This window comes from Coffea eugenioides, chromosome 10 (genome assembly GCF_003713205.1).
Source record: "Coffea eugenioides isolate CCC68of chromosome 10, Ceug_1.0, whole genome shotgun sequence".
NCBI classification, from domain to species: domain Eukaryota; kingdom Viridiplantae; phylum Streptophyta; class Magnoliopsida; order Gentianales; family Rubiaceae; genus Coffea; species Coffea eugenioides.
In genome coordinates, this window is record NC_040044.1 from 14,211,995 (window position 1) to 14,218,538 (window position 6,544).

The following is a 6,544-nucleotide window of genomic DNA, read 5'->3' on the forward strand; positions in this document are numbered from 1 at the left end:
GCTGTTCCCTTGGTACAATAAGTTCTGCATCTTCTCCGATGCACCAACCAGTAGAACTTAGCCAGCTTCTTTTACATTAGTTCTAGGAGAAACGTTTTCCTTCTTATATGTTCGCTAAGCATATGAATGCCAGCTTTTATTGTCCTTTTTTTTCCCATACCAAATTTACCTTAGCAATTTATCTAAAACGTGCCGCACATTTATTTCAACCATTCAGGAAATTTCGACCAAATTAATTCTCTTTAATTCTATTAGTTAAAGGAAATTATTTTGCCTACAGACAGTTATCTGTCCACTTTAATTCCCTACAATTTTTTTAAAATCTGTTACCCTGAGAGTGGAACAAATAATTATGTTTATTATATTCTACCTTAATTATCCACTTTTTAATTAATGCCAAGTTCTCCATATCGTTAATTTATAATTGCATTCCGCTGCTCACCAAATTTCATGTTACATGGTAAAAAATAAATTTCTACTAACTTTTGGCTTCTTGATTCAGATGCGGTGTCGTTTGAATTAATGGTTTGTGTATCCTTTTTTCCATCTTTATAATTATCTCCCCTACACCACCTAATTTTTACACAACATACTGCAATTACAAATTATAGTACTTTATTAAATTCATACTCTGTAATGCTCCTGGTGGGCATTACATTAATTCTTCACCGTGCGCAAGCACGGTATATTTTTGCTAGTCTAATGTAACTGAACGAGTGCATTCAAAGTGTACCGCGCCTCGCTTCCGAAAGTTTACTATAAATACTACGGACAGGAGGCTTTGTCTACGGACAGGAATATCTAATTGAACGCACAAATAGTTTGTTTATGATATTATGTAGTGTACAAATAATAGATCGAATTGTATGCAGCTAATATATCTATTTCCTATATAGGATACAATAATACCAATTTGTTTGAACATTAAAATTTGATTAAATCTACATACGATCATAGGCGACCAAAAAAGAAAGATGAATGGATAAATTTTATTTAAAGAAAAATAACCTTAATTTCAAATCGATGCTATATTAAATCTAAATAAGCTCTGATTTTGATTTTTAATACTCATACTGATCTCATTTTTTTCCAATTCTGATTTTTTTAAATCTAAATCTGGGCATCTTTATTATTGCAATGTCCAATATGTTTATTATTGCAATTTCCCTTTCTCTTGTTTATGCCTGTGAGAGACATGCTCGCTACATTGACGTATGTTTGAGTTGAATATCTTTAGCTCTTTTACAGAAAATTCTACATTTAGTAAAATTATAATTAAAGCACCAATTCAAATGGAGCTTAGAAAGCTTATAGTTCATTTGGAGGGATCTAGCCTGCGATGTCTCATAACTAAAAAAAAGTACTACCAAAAAAGAATAATTTTTTTGACTGGTTTTGGAAAGAAAAAGAACAGGGACTGCTCGTGCCTGCTGTGCGTCTTGGTCATATTATGATTTGAACTGGATACATCCCATAATTCAAAAAAAATTGTTAGCAAAAAGAATGATTGTATATTACTGCTTTCAGAAAGAAAAAGAACAGGGAGTATCATATTGCTACTTTTTGGGAATAAAGAATAATTCCATTTAAAGTCAAGTGGTTCAGTGGCTAACTGGCAATAAACTATTCCAACATATGCGCTAGATGATAGCTTTTTTCCTCGATTGAGATCGAGCATATTTGAGATCGAAAAGGGTGGTAATATTGTTATCTCACAATTTTGGTTAGCATGAAATCAGTACTAACCTAAACCTAAATGCAAGTCCTCTTAACTTTAAAATTCAACAAGAATGCGACCAACATGTCTTTGTGGAATATGATGTCGTGGTCTTTAATCTGAAGTGCATAGCTTTTTTCCTCGATTGAGATCGAGCATATTTGAGATCGAAAAGGGTGGTAATATTGTTATCTCACAATTTTGGTTAGCATGAAATCAGTACTAACCTAAACCTAAATGCAAGTCCTCTTAACTTTAAAATTCAACAAGAATGCGACCCAACATGTCTTTGTGGAATATGATGTCGTGGTCTTTAATCTGAAGTGCAGCCCAAATCGGTTGCTCTTTGTCAAATTTTTGCTTCAAGATCAGTTTTTCACTGTGTTGGGAGTATTATAACGAACTGACAAATATTGTAACAAGAGTTGGCTTCAAATCATGATAGAATATCACTTTCCTTTAAGTTTTATTTGTCTGGTATAACATGCAATAACTTTGAACAAATATCTTTTAGGATAAGATGAAATTTGTTTGTCTTAAACTCTTGCACAAAGTAAGACAAACCCTCTTGAACTAAGGAGTGCTTTTGAGAGAATTCTAAGTAGTAGGAAAGTGACTTTCTGCAGCAAATCACTCTCTACTTGACCTCTTTATATATGAGAGAATGTTTAAGAAACAAATGAACATAATAAATACTTGTATGAATAGATTCAAGGTAGTATACAAATTCATGCACTTTAATTCATACATCTCATGATTCTATGATCAAAGATATGAATCTATCCTTACATTCAAGGATCTCCACATACATGAATATATATATATGTGAGAACCCGTATTTTTCATTTTCTAGGTTATATAATTTTCATGGCTTGTTTTCTGCATTTTCGTGATTAGAAAAAAAATTCTAGATGAATTTAAGGAGCAGATATAATTTTTAGATGTTTTTTTTCTAGTATCGAATGGATTTTGAGAAATTAAGAGCGTATACCGGACGTGGGACCCACTAGTGCGAAAAGTTCGGAAAAATTCGACCAACTAGGTTAAGTTTTAGATACTGGAATTAATTTATCGGGTGTTAAGAGATAAGTAGAGGTTGCAATTTGGATTGATATGAGAGAGACAAGTTAGGTAGGTATTTAATAAAAGGTGACAAGTGTCACTTGGCTATTGGTTGGACCATTTGACTACTATTGCATGTCTTACCAATTGACTTAAATATCTTAAAATTCACCAAAAATCCCTCATTCTTCTCTTCCTCTTGGCCGAATCTCTTAAGCAAGGAAAGAAAGAAAACTCTTCAAGATTTTGGCTTCCATCTTGCTTCAATCAACTTACTCAACCATCCAACCTTGATTTTGCTCCATAAAACCACTTAAGGAAGTGTTGGTGAGTTGTTGTGTGGAATTATTTGGAAAGCTAAGGTGACCAATAGCTCTCTCTCTCTCTCTTGTTTTAAGGTAAGTTGTGAAGACCTACCCTCCTCCCTTAATTGATGCTTAAATCATGCTTAGTGGTAGTAGAAGATGCAAGTTTATGGATTAATTCTTGATTTGTGGTTGAAATGATCAAGTTTTATTATTTTTGGGGATTTTTCTGTTTTAATATAAGCATGATTGTGTGGCTATCTATGATGATTGAAAATGGTCTATAATGACTTAAGGAGGTGGGAAAAGTGATTAATTGCAACAAATTTCTGGTTTGGAAGAAATTTCAGAAAACTAGGGTTCTTGAGGGAGCATTCTGTCCGAAATTTTAGGTCCTATATAGAGGCCGAATTGGCCTTGTCTTAAAACATGAAAGTTGTAGGTAAGGACATTTTATAGGTGCCTACAAAATTTCAGGTCAATCGGAGTAGTGTAGAATGAGATAAATCGAAATTACTATTGCTGTTCTGGTTTTACCCGAATGTAAGAATTGCGCCTGTAATTGGTTGTTTTGGCTGGAATTGCTTCCAAATTGGTTGTTGAGGCCTTCTGATAAAATTTACCCCTATTTCTTAGCTTTCAGTTGGTTTTGGAATTTCTGGATTTGGACTTGTAGAACCTGAGTTATGATGTTTTCGCTAGAATGCGTTTTGGTGAATCTGTTTTACGTTTTTTATGTAGTATCTTGCATTTTCGACCTGTGTGCACTCAAAACTGGGTTGAGTGACCTTCTGTGATATTGTATCCCTGTATCTTAGCTTCTAAATGGTGGGTCTTTTACCCTCATCCGATAATCGTAGTGAAATTGGTGCCATTACCGCAAAATGAGGACAAAAACTGTTTTCTTTTCAGGGCCAAAGCTAGTTACATTTCCGAAATTTCTGGTTTCCTTTAATGGTTGTATATACTTATGGAACCCTATTGGGGTCATGTTTGGCCTTGGTTTATGACTCGTTATCGAGTCTCATGATATTTGTTTGCATGTTTTAGGACGTGACCGTGGTGCACAACGTTCTTTTGACGGAAGTGAATGAAACCACATTTGCGAACTTAGTGAGTGTTCTATATACGTTTTGTTTCTATGACTATGTGGATTGTTGTGACTATGTGGTTATTTGTGAACATTTGATTAAATGTTAATTGTTTTCTACGATTTCTAAAATGATCTTTTGCTAGGTGAGTGTGTATTTTATCGCACTCGACCTAAATAAATATGAGATTTTTGGTGTTTAAATGTTGAAATATTAATTGCGCATGAATGTAAGCCTTTTGGCTGAACTGGGCCCTTGCCTTTGTTACCGATCGACTCGAGCCAGAAGCGGACTCGGTCGGGCGATTTGGTGACCTGGGTGCACATTTGGTATACTCGAGTATTACCTTGTAGTCCGGTCAACGTCCAGATGGGTGGAGTCCGGTCAACGTCCGGATGGGGGGGAAAGCCTGGCCAACGTCCAGGAGGAGGTAAACAAGAATGAACAAACGAACGTCAAAGAAAAAAACGAGGGGTTTTACTTACAAAGATGCAATTTTAAATAATTGGAGGAATAAGGAAATAAATGGGAAATGAACAACGAATTGCTCCTTGTGAGCCTGTATCCTTTTAATGAATGTATTATAATTGCTTTATATTGGACATGTTTTCTGGATTATTTGTTATTACATGATTAATGTCCTTGTTCAATTACTTGTTTTTGTATATAGAATCTCACTGAGCTTTTATCTCACCCCTTTAGTTTGTTTTCCTTAACAGGGGAAGGCGAGCAAGGACGAGAGCTCAGTTTAGACTAGCCTAGACTAGTTTTTGGTGTTGTTGTGACAGTCCCACCTCCCCCTAAGGCGAACCAGAGGGTTCGGAGGGCCGCCTGCCCAGCTCTCGCCGGGACTCAGTCGTTCACTACAGTCCTCAAATGAATTACAAGAATAAACCTCAAATATACATCACATGGTCCACAAATATACATCCAAGTCTCCAATGGTTCCATGTCACAAATGCAGCGGAAACTAATTCCCCAAGCGGAAATAATTCCCCAAACTATACATAAAATGATTCCAAATCCAAATTGTACAAAATATAGGCCATCCCTTCACGTGAATAAGCACAACAAGACCTTCCTTCGCTTTGAGCCCTGTGGAGGGAAATAAAATATTTTTGGGGTGAGCTAGAAGCTCAGCGAGTAACCGGTGAAAGCAGTAATCAAATATATTTCACAATGTTGCATTTCGATCATTTTGATGATGTCATGATTCAGAGATCAAATGATAAGTCCAGAAACAATTACAACATTTACAATACATTAAATATGGAGTGTCAATAATTCAAGAAACATTTACAATGGAAAGCGATAGTAACATTCATTAAAAGGATACGGCCCACATGGAGCTATTTGTTTGTTCGTTCGATCCCTTTTTTTTTTTTCCGGACGTTGGCCGGACTCCACCCATCCGGACGCAGCCGGACTCCACCCATCCGGACGTAGCCGGACTACAAGGTAATACTCGAGTATACCAAATTCACCCAGGGTCACCATATCGCCCGACCGAGTCCGCTTCTGGCTCGAGTCGATCGGTAACGAAAGGCAGTGGCCAGTTCAGCCAAACGGCTTACATTCATGCACAACTAGCATTTAATCATTAATCATTGAAAATTTCATATTTATTTAGGTCGAGTGCGATAAAGTACACACTCGCCTAGAAAACTCGTTTTAACAATCATTGAAAGCACTTAACACATTATCAATCAATAATAACAAGCCAATAAATCAAGGAATACAGCAACAAGGAACACTCATATGCAAGCACGCATGATATGTAAGAAAACAGTTCAAAAGTAACTTTGGAAACAGTTTAAAGGTAACTAATGCAAGAAAACGGTTCAAAAGTAACTGTGGAAACAGTTCAAAAGTAAATAATGCAGGAAACGGTTCATAAATAACTTTAGAAATAGTTTGAGGTCACTCACCTCTATGGCTCAGAAACCATCCATCATATATCATTGCCTTGCTCAAATCCAAGTCTTAGATCACAAACTCAATGCAATCAAGTCCTTTCAAAGTTCGGACAGCACTTCCCCTAAATTTGCTTACTTTCCCAGCCATCAAGGCTTCATTATTTCCTCAGCCAACCCCAAAGGTACACACACAACAACAAGTTCATCCAATAGCCATTCAGCAAGCTCCAAGTAGTACTAGTACAAGTCAAACTAGGGAAAAGTCCGGAAATGAAAGTTAAGCTCAAAACCAGAAAAATAGCTTTTGACATCCTTTTGCGGTAATGGAACCAAAGGCACTACGACTGTCGGATGAAGGTGCAAGATACACCGTTTAGAAGCTAAGAGATAGGGATACAATATTGCAGAAGGTCACTCAACCCAGTTTCGAGTGTAACCAGGTCAAAAATGCAA